General features: G+C 35.4%; 1 long non-coding RNA gene across 2 annotated transcripts; it reads right to left on the minus strand.

Moving 5' to 3' along the window:
- Positions 1-1,905: 1,905 nt before the first annotated feature.
- LOC132184451 (uncharacterized) lies at positions 1,906-12,458 on the minus strand. 2 transcript variants are annotated; one of them, XR_009440560.1, is made up of 3 exons: positions 3,612-10,956; positions 3,429-3,490; positions 1,906-3,338 (listed from the first exon to the last, which is right to left on the minus strand). It is a non-coding gene; the product is annotated as an uncharacterized LOC132184451 (long non-coding RNA). The 2 variants fall into 2 exon arrangements; XR_009440559.1 differs by having other exon boundaries at positions 3,127-3,490; positions 3,612-12,458.
- Positions 12,459-13,306: the final 848 nt, after the last annotated feature.

Here is a 13,306-nt window from a genome sequence, read left to right on the forward strand (position 1 = left end):
CAAGAGAAAGCCCTCAATAATCGTCAAAAAATTTAAAGGTGAAGTCACCTTGTATAATCGCTTAACCGTGAGCAATTGCAATGGAAACGAAAGACAATGGTGGTCAACCACCCTTGACGGAATTGTGCCGAAGCTTTTCTTTTGTGTACTCTTCGTTTTTCAATATATATATATATATATATATATATATATATATAAAACTCTAATCAAGATTTTGTTTGTTTTGCTCTGTATTGGTTTCGAATGTTCAAAATTATACGGGTTTTATTTGAATTAAAATATAATAAGTCTTATATTTTAATTCATTTGAATGTTTTATGCAATTTTTTTTTTTTCCTCTTGTGTGATTTACTTAGATTATCATGCATTTTTGGATTTTTTTTTCTCTTTTTAAGAGTAAAAGAAGGTAAAAATTTATTTGATTGTTGTACATAAAAGGGACATAAACTCTTTCAAAACACTAAAGACATAATGAAGCATTGAACCTAATGTGAGATTATTTATTTGATTTTGTTGAATGTTGAGTAAAATTATTTGTTTTTGTTTATTTTGCTATGTATTTTTTTTTTGTAAATGTTCAAAATTTATGGATTTTACTTATATTGAGATATAACAGGTATCATATGTACACCATGAGTTCTCGATCTCTCTCCTTGATCGATAGATATTGAGGATCAATTTTGATAATTGTTAATTTACAATTAGTTTATTTGATGAAATATGTCTTTTTTCTTTTTTAAATGTTTGGGTTACAGATAATCTCTTTAGACCTTTCAAGTAATTAAAAAAAAAGAAAAAAAGAAAAAAGAACGCTCAAAGCACGAGTTATAGGCTTGTAAAATAAATAGTTGAGTCGGTGGCCATTCACTTCTTGATTGGTGGGGGCAGACCAATGACCCAAAAAAGAAAATGAAGGAATTTGAGGATCTTCAATATTCATGATGGGATGAAATTTTAGCGATAAATTAATATGCATGAGCTACTCACATAGTGCTTGTGCGGAGGTCGCTATAAGAGAAAAGCCCACAATAATTACCAGAAAATTTAAAGTGAAAGCCGCTCAACATTGGGCTACTGCAATTAAAACGAGAGACAATGGCGGTTGAGCCACAGAGCTTCATTATCATCAACAGCCATTGACATAATCGAGTCGAAGCCTTTCTTTTGTGTACTATTCTTTTTTATTTATTTATTTTTAAATTATTCATTTTGGCTGTTTTTCATACTATAAAACTATATAATTATCAAATGACAATTAAAAGATAAACATAGTTTTCTTCCAAATTGGGTTGGAGAAATTTCCTCCAACATATTCTATAAAAATGAGTCATTTTTCATGTGAGAAATACATGTTTTTTAAATAGCATGTGAGAGGCACATGTTTTTTGAAAAAAATTTATTCCAACTTTATCTTTGTAATTAAAAAAAGTATGTGCTTCTTACATGTAAATGACATATGTCATTTTTATAAAATAGGTTGGAGAAAATTCCTCAAACCCAGTTTAGAGGAAAACTTTATCAATTAAAAGACATTGTATGCAATCAATTGACTTAAGTCTTGTTTTGATTGTTTTAGTTTATCTTAAGTTCTTTTGTTTTGGTTGTTTGATACTTTTAACTTACATGTGTTGATCATAAACTGCAACATCAATTTTGTAAGTTGTAGTATCCCTAGTCTCACCGAAAATTTTGTTGATGTTAAAAATACTATTGGATGAGTTAAGTTTTATTGGCATCATTTTAGTTGTTATGCTTTCACTTTTAATAGAGCTTTCAAGTCAAAAGCTTTGCTGCAAAAACTTTATTTTAAATTTTTTGCCAAAAGTGCGTTTTTGACCATTTACGACTAGTTTTTTTTTTTTCAAACAAGCCTTTTAAGTGTTAAATGCACCCTCAAACAAGCCGTTGGTCACAATTCTTTTATTCGATGCATATATCAACTTTTGCAAATTGCACATACACACACACACGTTAATAGAGAATTAATATATCACTTACATCCCCACGAGAAAAATAAAAAAAAACCTCCAAATATAGACACACTTTACTAGAAAAGTACTATTACACGGTGTTTAAGCATTGTTTTGGATCGCTAGGCCAACCATCGGCTACCTGCAAAATAAAGAAAATGGTTACCGAAAATCCGCCGGTCCCCAGAAAGACCGGGGACACTCCGATGCTTAAGTCAGTATATTATTTAAAAATAAATTGAATGAAAAAGTTTTTAGGTAAAGAGTACTTATCTGAACATCTCTTTTTTTTTTTTTTCTTTTTTTTTTATGGGAGACTTCGTAGGCATGCAACTATTTTCCATGGAGCGGACTTGTGCCATTAATTTCGAGCAGTGAGTAATTATTCCCTGTATAATGGTCTATCTTAGTAGGATTTCTCGAGTGGGACCATGATATCTGTAAAGAGCAGTTGAAGACGAAAGCCGCCTACAAAGTATTTACTAAGAGATCAATAAAAGGAAGGAAAAGCTGATAGCCGTAATCCATGCTCTAACAATGAAGTGGAATAGTAACATATTAACATATGGAGAGATTAGCTGATCCAAGTAACAGAGCTTCCGCTAGAGCTACACAACTGAATCAATCAATGCTCGAGATTATTCCACCTACAGGTTGGTCACGAGCTTCAGCTGATCCTAACCGGAAATACATCTTTATTTTGTCATTTGCAGTGAGGAAGAACATCTTAATGCAAGGAAAGCCATGAGAGAAAGAAAGGCCAAGGCACGAGATAAAGAAAATTCGAGAAATGAAAAATTCCGAGCTAAAGTGGCAATAACCGATTAATTAGATAATCAAAATTTTCTAATTAATTTTCTAGTCCTAGAAAGCCATAATCAAAATTCTTCCCGCAAAAGAGCGTGTTTGTGGTTGGAGCCTCTCATTGAAAAACCCGCTTGCATCTTTTTCCCTTTTGAGACTAATTTTTATAAGTTAGACAAACAGACCCTATTTGCCTACTCTCTAAAATAAACCAGTCAAAAACCAAAGGCTAAAAATGAAGTTACACGCAAAAAACCACAATGATTATCCTTATTATCCCTGTAATACTAGGAAGAGAGTATATCTACTCGCCAAAGTCCCAATACACCACCTCCCTAGTACAAAAAAGCACTAATAAAGATATTTCATTTATACATTAACATTAACCTCTTTAAATATCATAATTTAAGGAATTGGAAACCACAAATCATAAAAATACTATATGCCCAAACGATCCAATAACACAGGAGATAAAAACATTACTTTGGAACCCTATCTCTTAGAGCCTGCAACTCTTACACAACTGCCAGATCAATAAATCACAACACTGACTAAAGCTCCAATCTGCATAAGTTGCAACACGATATGAGCACACCAACTTGATATCCTAACAAGCTGCATTAAGGTACAAAGAAGAACAGTTCCATTGAATACCAAAGATGAGCGAAACCATGCTAGATGCCAAAGAGCTGCAAAAGGCCATCGCTCACCAGATTCTATACAATAAAAGAAACAAAGAGCGGATCATGTTCATAGGACAGCATATGGTGAAACCTCTCAGGAACCATGAAATGAGAATGTGAAACTCCATTGTTTATTAGAGAGAGAACCGCTCACTTAATTCTGCAGGCTTTACAGACCAAATAAGAGGAAAAGATGAGGATTCACAAAGTCAATTGCTCGAACATCAGAAAGCCCAAATCACATCCCTCATCATCAGAGCATATAGAGTCAGATGTTACTTGGAGCTCAAATATCTGTATAGAACATTGAAGGCATTAACTTGCATCAACTAACTCACACTCTTCGCCATAGAATTTGATCAGGCAACAATCTCCTACTATGCAGAGATTAAAACAAATCTAGAAACAGAGGTTAATTCCATGCAAACCTCAAAATGCTTAACTTGCGTCGTCAATGAAGAGGATAAAGCAAAACCCTGTCCTTTCACTGCCCAAAGATGCTTATCCACAGAAATCAGGGGCTAAGTTCTAGTTGTTCAGCACCAGCAGAAATAAGAAAACCCAAATCAAAATTCATCTAGACATGTCAACATCAAATTCTTTAAATATCATAATTGCAGCAACTGCAAACCACAAATCACAAAACTGCTGCATGCCTGAACCGTGTCCAAGAACATAGAAGACGTCCACAACTCTGAACCCTAAACCTAAGCTCCATTCTGTCTTCTGCGTGAGAAGTTGCTTGCAACACGAAAACAATTTAATAATTTTAAGACAAAAGAAGAAGCTAGGAAAAGTACGAGTAGATGCTGGTAGAAGCAAGAACCAGGACAAACATACTCAGTAGTGCAGGAATACCTCAAAATGGGTTTAAATCTTCAGTTTCTCATTCAATTGCCCTTTGTACAAAATGAGTGATCAAAAACTCCTCTTCTTGTCCTACTGATCAGAAGGATAAGCAGTGACATTTTATAATTCTATTCTAAGAACAGGCATTTCACTGATTCACAAGAACTAAAGAGGGGAAAAAAGCATTTCACTAATTTCTGCAGAAAGACCAACTTCAAAAACTCTTCCTCAATCACAAGAAAGCCGAAATCATATCCTCCACCTGTTAATAGATCAATGGCATGTTTTCAAACGACTACCTCATCAATATCCCAAAAAACTTCATGAAATAGGAAACTATGTCACAAGACCCTGAAAAAAACATCACAGGCAAAAGAAGCTATGTTACTCGGTCTTCAAATATCCACCCAGCATTGGAAAAACTTTAGATTGCAGACCTGGTTGACACCCGCCGACTTACTTTGTGTAATGTAATGACCATTAATATGAGAATACCACCAATTAGAGACAAGTCCGGCAATGTAACTTTAAGTCAACCCAAATCTCAAAAAGCCTAATGTCAATCACAAGAGGATAAAGCAAAACCTGTATTTTTACTGTCCAAACATGATTTTGCACAAAAATTAAAGTCCAAAGGCAACATACTGGTTATTCGCCCCAAGGAGTCAAAACTAAAATACCAATAGAAACACGACGACAGGACAATGGGAGCCTAATTTCATTCCAGAATTCCTGATCCCCTTGGAACATAATGTCTAAGAAAAGCAGCCACATACCACAACATTAAAGCAAGAACAAAGAAAGATTTAACAAGCAGAAAGAATTCCTTATAAAAAGGAAAGGAAAAGAAAACTTATTGCCACATAAAACTCGGCAGACCAGGTACAAGAAAGCCCCAATCAAAATCTCCTCTCCGTGTAGACATATTAGCACCAAATTCTTCACATTAAGAAATACAAGAATAGTGAAACCAATAATCAAAGGACAAAATCAAATAATATAATATATTTCCAAATAACTATGAAACCATAACTCCTCTCCATAGCATTACCACACATAAGAAAGAAGCAAAAGTCCACCCTTTACCCACCATGTTGAAAGAAATCTTGATCTTTAACAAAGGAGATTCTGCCCGAGAACAATCAACACAATTTGTAGCGATCTTAGCTGTGAAAGATTAACATCATATTGAAAGCAATCATGATCATCTTGAACAAGGCACCCACTGAATTACTTTGTGTTGTGTAATGAGCAGCAATATGAGATTACCAATTAGTTACACAAATCCAGCAATGTAACATAAATCAATCCAATTCTCAAAATGCCTAGCTCATGTCAAAATCCTATGCTTTTACTGTCCAACATCAGATGGTTTGGCGAAGAAATTGAAGTCCGAAGGCAATGTTCTGGTTATTAACCCCAGGAGTCAATGAAAATATCAACAGGCCACAGCATTAAAAGAAGCAGTACGAATTCCTTATAAAAAGGAGGGAAAAAGAGAACTTATCGCCACAACAAACTCTTTTGACCAGGCACAAGAAAGCCCCAATCAAAATCTCATCTCCTTGTAGAAATATTAGCACCAAATTCATCAAACATATCAACTCCCCCTCCATAGCATTCGGATGCATAAGCAAGAAGCAAAAGTACACTTTACTGCCTCAAATAAAAAAAGTATCACACAAAAGTGATCCCCACCATATTGAAAGAAAGTATTAATCTTTAACACAGAAGATTCTCCCCAAGAACGATCAACACAACCTGTAGCGATCTTAGCGACAAATGATAAACAAAATATTGGGCAAAACCAAATTTGTTACAAGCATGATGGGAATTCTCTAACGGCAACAAATCCAAACCTAACACAAAGAAGATCTTCCCTAAAAGGGAACATCAGACATACCGAAAGAAACACTAAATTGTAACAAAGAAAAGCACCATGAAGCAATAATTGATTATCGAAAGAACCCCCAATCTATGACGAGTAAAATCCTCCCTGCAGGCAATCAACATAAAAATTTCGGAATAAAACCCAAATTCGTCACAAAGATGACAGATTAAGTAATGATGTACCAAAGCCTAACACAAGATCTTCCCTGAAAGTCTTGACCATATGAAGAAAACCACATCTGAAAGCAATCACTTACGTATTGAAAGAACCCTAATCTGTGACGAAGAAAATCTACCCTGCAAGCAATCAACACAAATCTTTTGGCAGAAAAACCAAAATTGATAGAATCAAGTAGCAATGCATCACCTAACACAAAGAAGAACCTCGTTGAAATCGATCACCAGCATCTTCAAAGAGACCCTTCTATGAAGAAGAATTCCTAAAGCGTTAACCACTGTTGAAAAAGAAGCCCCAACAACAATCAACAAAGTATTGGAAGAAACTAGAAATTCACAATAAAGATAAAGAAATCTTCCACTAGCAATGCATGGAAACCCAACACAAGGAAGACAAGGAAAAGGTACATGTATGAGAGAACAGCACATGGCATACTTCTAAACAATAAGTGAAATAAAGAGGGAAGAAGAAAAGAATTTCGCTTATTTATGCAGAAGGTCCAAATTCACAAACTCAATTGCTCAAACACGAGAAAGCCCAAAACCCAGCCTCCACCTGTGAATAGATCAACGTTCAAACATCTTCCTCATTAGTTATCCCAAAAACTTCATGAAATAGGAAACTACACTTCACAACACCAAGAAACAAACATCACCAGCAAAAGCATATGTTGCTCGGTGCTTAAAAATCCGCCCAGTACTGTAAAAACTTGAGATTGCGGACATGGTCGACATACCCATGACTTTCTGTGGACTTTCTGTGTAATGTAATGAGCGTTAAACTGAGATTACCAATTAGCGACCAGTCCAGCAATGTAAAATCAATCCAAATCTCAAAACACCAAATGTTGATCACAATATGATAAAGCAAAAACCTATGCTTTTACTGTCCAAAGATGGTTTTGCGCAGATATAGAAGTCCAGAGGCCACATACTCGTTATTTGCACCCAGGAGGCAACTAATATACCAACAGAAAAACAACAGGAGGATGAAGGGACAATCTAACTTCATTCTACAATAGAATAACAACAGGAGGATGAAGGGACAATCTAACTTCATTCTAGAATTGAGGATCCCCACGGAACATAATGCCTAAGAAAAGCAGTCACAGGCCACAACATTAAAACAATAACAAAGAAAAAATAGAAGCAGCAAAAAGAATTACTTTAAAATTGACAGGAAAAGTGAACTTATTGCCACATTGAACTCTATTGACCAAGAAAAAGAAAGCCCAATCTTTGCCATATTTGTAGATATATTAGCACCAAATTCTTCATACACCTTTCAAGAACTACAAGAATAGTTAAACCAAGAATCAATAACACAATCAACAAAGTCATACAACAGTTTCACACGATCCAAATGATAATAAATGGCAATGCTGACCAAAGCTCCAATCTGTGCATAAAAGTCGCAACTAAATGATCGAACTGAAAATTTTAAGATTTAAAATATGTGAAAAGTGCAATTAGATGCTGGTAGAATGAACACCCAGAACAAACATGCTGTGCACCGCTGCTTTTCATAAAAAATTGCACAAACCCAACCTGAAATACATGCAATCCAAGCGCCACATGTCAAATACCAAGCAATTAAAATTTCTAAACTTATAATAGCCAAGCCAGCAAACCATAAAGATACAACATTAACGCTGATTTAAAAAAATAAAAAATAAAAACAAACCGATACCAATACCGACAAGTCAACTTTGCAAGAACCCAAAGTTGTAGAAAGCCGATTCGCAGCAAAATCTATAAAAGAAATCAAAACAAGGAATAGAGAAATGTCTGAGTGAACAGCCTATAGTAGACATCTAAACAACACGTGGAATAAAGAGGGAAAAAAAAGCATTTCACTAATTTCCGCAGAAAGGCCAACTTCAAAAACTCTTGCTCAATCACGAGAAAACCCAAATCATAACCTCCACCTGCCTGTGAACAGATCAACAACATATTTTCAAACAACTTCCTCATCAATATCCGAAAAAACTTCACGAAATAGGAAACTACACGTCACAAAACCATGAAACGGACATCACCGGCAAAAGAAGCTATGTTACAGAGTCTTCAAATATCCACCTAGAACTGGAAAAACTTTAGATTGCAGACCTGGTTGACATATAAGGTACCAACCGGCTAACTTTGTGCAATATAACAAACATTAATCTAAGATTACTGAATAGCTACACAAGTCCAGCAATATCACCAAGAAACAAATATCACCAGCAAAAGCATATGTTACTCGCTGCTTAAAAATCCGCCCACTACGGTAAAAGCTTGAGATTGCAGACCTGGTTGACATACCCTCGACTTTCTGTGTAATGTAATGAGCATTAACCTGAGATTACCAATTAGTGACACCAGTCCAGCAATGTAAATTAAATCAATCCAAATCTCAAAACACCAAATATCGATCACAAAATGATAAAGCAAAAACCTGTGGTTTTACTGCCCAAAGATGGTTTTGTACAGAAATAGAATTCCAAAGGCCACATACAGGTTATTCGCACCAAGGAGTCAACCTAACTTTGTTCTAGAATTGAGGATCCCCTTGGAACATAATGCCTAAGAAAAGCAGTCGCATGCCACAACATTAAAACAAGAACAAAGAAAAAATAGAACAAGCAAAAAGAATTACTTAAAAATTGACAGGAAAAGAGAACTTATTGCCACATCAAACTCTATCGACAAAGAAACAGAAACCCCAATCAATATCTCTGCCATCTTTGTAGACATATTAGCACCAAGTTCTTCACACTGCTTTTCAGAATTACAAGAATAGTTAAACCAAGAATCAATAACACAATCAACAAAATCATACAACTAAATGATAGAACTGAAAATTTTAAGTTTTAAAATATGTGAAAAGCGCAATTAGATGCTGGCAGAATCAAAAAACCAGAACAAACATGCTGAGCACCGCTGCTTTTCATAAAAGATTGCACTAACCCAACCTGAAATACATGCAATCCAAGCATCACGTGTCAAATACCAAGCAATTGAAATTTCTAAACTTATGATAGCCAAGCTAGCAAACCATAGATATACAACATTAATGCTGCTTTAAAAAATAAAAAATAAAAAATAAAAACAAGCCGATACCAATACCAATACAGCAAGCCAAATTTGGAAGAATCCAAAGTTGTAAAAAGCCAATTCGCATCAAAATCTATAAAATAAATCAAAACAACGAATAGAGAAATGTCTGAGAGAACAGAATATAGCAGGCATCTAAACAACACTTGGAATAAAGAGGGAAAAAAAAGCATTTCACTAATTTCCGCTAATTTCCGCATAAAGGCCAACTTCAAAAACTCTTGCTCAAGCACGAGAAAACCCAAATCATAACCTCCTCCTGTGAACAGATCAATGACATATTTTCAAACAACTTCCTCATCAATATCCCAAAATACTTCACGAAATAAAAAACTACACGTCACAAAACTATGAAACAGACATCACCGGCAATAGAAGCTATGTTACGCAGTCTTCAAATATCCAACCAGAACTGGAAAAACTTTAGATTGCTGACCTGGTGACATGCAAGTTACCAACCAACCAACTTTGTGCAATATATTAAGCATTAATCTGAGATTACTGAATAGACACATGTCCAGCAATATCACCAAGAAACAACCATCACCAGCAAAAGCATATGTTACTCGCTGCCTAAAAATCCACCCACCACGCTAAAAACTTGAGATTGCAAACCTGGTTGACATACCCTCGACTTTCTGTGTAATGTAATGATCATTAACCTGAGATTACCAATTAGTGACACCAGTCCAGCAATGTAACTAAAATCGATCTAAATCTCAAAACACAAATGTCGATCACAAGATGATAAAGCAAAAACCTGTGTTTTTACTGTCCAAAGATGGTTATGTGCAGAAATAGAAGTCCGAAGGCCACATAACAGTTATTCGCACCAAGGAGTCAAACTCACATACCAGTAGAAACACAACAGGAGGACGAAGGGACAGCCTAACTTCATTCTAGAATTGAGGATCCCCTTGGAACATAATGCCTAAGAAAAGCAGTCGCATGCCACAACATCAAAACAAGAACAAAAGAAAAAATAGAACAAGCAAAAAGAATTAATTAAAAATTGACAGGAAAAGAGAACTTATTGGTGTTCTCGACCAAGAAAAAGAAAGCCCCAATCAATATCTCTGCCATCTTTGTAAATAGATTAGCACCAAATTCTTCACACAGCTTTTCAGAATTACAAGAATATTTGAAACCAAGAATCAATAACACAATAAAAGAAAATCATACAACTAAATGATCAAACTGAAAATTTTAAGTTTTAAAATACGTGAAAGGAGCAATTAGATGCTGGCAGAATCAACAACCAGAACAAACCTGCAGATCACCGCTGCTTTTTGTAAAAAAATTGCACAAACACAACCTGAAATACATGCAATCCAAGCATCACGTGTCAAATACCAGGCAATTGAAATTTCTAAACTAGCAAACTATAAAGATACAACATTAATGCTGATTTAAAAAATAAAAACAAACCGATACCAATACCAATACCGCAGGCCAACTTTGCAAGAACCCAAAGTTGTAAAAAGCCGATTCGCAACAAAATCTATAAAATAAATCAAAACAAGGAATAGAGAAATGTCTGAGAGAACAGCGTATAGCAGACATCTAAACAACACGTGGAATAAAGAAGGAAAAAAAAAAAGCATTTCACTAATTTCTGCAGAAAGGCCAACTCCAAAAACTCTTGCTCACTCACGAGAAAACCCAAATCATAACCTCCACCTGTGAATAGATCAACGGCATATTTTCAAACAACTTCCTCATCAATATCCCAACAAACTTCACAAAATAGGAATCTACGTCACAAAACCATGAAACTGACATCACTGGCAAAAGAAGCTATGTTACTCAGTCTTCAAATATCCACCCAGAACTGGAAAAAATTTAGATTGCTGACCTGGTGACATGTAAGTTACCAACCGACTAACTTTGTGCAATATATTAAGCATTAATCTGAGATTATTGAATAGCTACACAAGTCCAGCAATATCACCAAGAAACAAACATCACCAGCAAAAGCATATGTTACTCGCTGCCTAAAAATCCGCCCACTACGTAAAAACTTGAGATTGCAGACCTGGTTGACATACCCTCGACTTTCTGTGTAATGTAATGAGCATTAACCTGAGATTACCAATTAGTGACACCAGTCCAGCAATGTAACTTAAATCGATCTAAATCTCAAAACACAAATGTCGATCACAAGATGATAAAGCAAAAACCTGTGTTTTTACTGTCCAAAGATGGTTAGGTGCAGAAATAGAAGTCCAAAGGCCACATACGGGTTATTCGCACCAAGGAGTCAACTAACATACCGGAAGAAACACAACAGGAGGACGAAGGGACAGCCTAACTTCATTCTAGAATTGAGGATCCCCTTGGAACGTAATGCCTAAGAAAAGCAGTCGCATGCCACAACATCAAAACAAGAACAAAAGAAAAAATAGAACAAGCAAACAGAATTACTTAAAAATTGACAGGAAAAGAGAACTTATTGGTGTTATCGACCAAGAAAAAGAAAGCCCCAATCAATATCTCTGCCATCTTTGTAGATAGATTAGCACCACATTCTTCACACAGCTTTTCAGAATTACAAGAATATTTGAAACCAAGAATCAATAACACAATAAAAAAAATCATACAACTAAATGATCGAACTGAAAATTTTAAGTTTTAAAATATGTGAAAGGTGCAATTAGATGCTGGCAGAATCAACAACCAGAACAAACATGCTGAGCACCGCTGCTTTTCATAAAAAAATTGCACAAACCCAACCTGAAATACATGCAATCCAAGCATCACGTGTCAAATACCCAGGCAATTGAAATTTCTAAACTAGCAAACTATAAAGATACAACATTAATGCTGACTTAAAAAATAAAAACAAACCGATACCAATACCAATACCACTAGTTGTAAAAAGCCGATTCCCAGCAAAATCTATAAAATAAATCAAAACAAGGAATAGAGAAATGTCTGAGAAAACAGCGTATAGCAGACATCTAAACAACACGTGGAATAAAGAAGGAAAAAAAAAAAGCATTTCACTAATTTCTGCAGAAAGGCCAACTCCAAAAACTCTTGCTCACTCACGAGAAAACCCAAATCATAACCTCCACCTGTGAATAGATCAACGGCATATTTTCAAACAACTTCCTCATCAATATCCCAACAAACTTCACAAAATAGGAATCTACGTCACAAAACCATGAAACTGACATCACTGGCAAAAGAAGCTATGTTACTCAGTCTTCAAATATCCACCCAGAACTGGAAAAAATTTAGATTGCTGACCTGGTGACATGTAAGTTACCAACCGACTAACTTTGTGCAATATATTAAGCATTAATCTGAGATTATTGAATAGCTACACAAGTCCAGCAATATCACCAAGAAACAAACATCACCAGCAAAAGCATATGTTACTCGCTGCCTAAAAATCCGCCCACTACGTAAAAACTTGAGATTGCAGACCTGGTTGACATACCCTCGACTTTCTGTGTAATGTAATGAGCATTAACCTGAGATTACCAATTAGTGACACCAGTCCAGCAATGTAACTTAAATCGATCTAAATCTCAAAACACAAATGTCGATCACAAGATGATAAAGCAAAAACCTGTGTTTTTACTGTCCAAAGATGGTTAGGTGCAGAAATAGAAGTCCAAAGGCCACATACGGGTTATTCGCACCAAGGAGTCAACTAACATACCGGAAGAAACACAACAGGAGGACGAAGGGACAGCCTAACTTCATTCTAGAATTGAGGATCCCCTTGGAACGTAATGCCTAAGAAAAGCAGTCACATGCCACAACATCAAAACAAGAACAAAAAAAAAAAATAGAACAAGCAAAAAGAATTACTTAAAAATTGACAGG

The sequence above is a fragment of the Corylus avellana genome, chromosome ca6 (assembly GCF_901000735.1).
Source record: "Corylus avellana chromosome ca6, CavTom2PMs-1.0".
Classification (NCBI taxonomy): domain Eukaryota; kingdom Viridiplantae; phylum Streptophyta; class Magnoliopsida; order Fagales; family Betulaceae; genus Corylus; species Corylus avellana.